Here is a 298-nt window from a genome sequence, read left to right on the forward strand (position 1 = left end):
AAAAAAACAAAAATCATCATCATCATCCTCATATAAAATCAGCAAAGCTAGCGATAGGCTTCTGCAGGAGGCCAGGAATTGGGGTGCTTTCCCATAGTCTTCTGGATCACCAGGTCTCCCTGTGCAGGGTCCAGGAGGCCGAACCCTGTGTAAGCAGTGAAGGGAAGGACAGTTCTCCATACAGAGGCTGCTTGCTTCCTGGGGATCAGTTTGCTTTCTCTGCTTTGTTCTCAGAGTTGAACCATCTGCCGCCCCCGCCTCTGTCTTTCCAGGTCTCACCTCCCTCCTGCCAGAGCAG

The sequence above is a fragment of the Cebus imitator genome, unplaced genomic scaffold (genome assembly GCF_001604975.1).
Source record: "Cebus imitator isolate Cc_AM_T3 unplaced genomic scaffold, Cebus_imitator-1.0 Scaffold202, whole genome shotgun sequence".
NCBI classification, from domain to species: Eukaryota; Metazoa; Chordata; class Mammalia; order Primates; family Cebidae; genus Cebus; species Cebus imitator.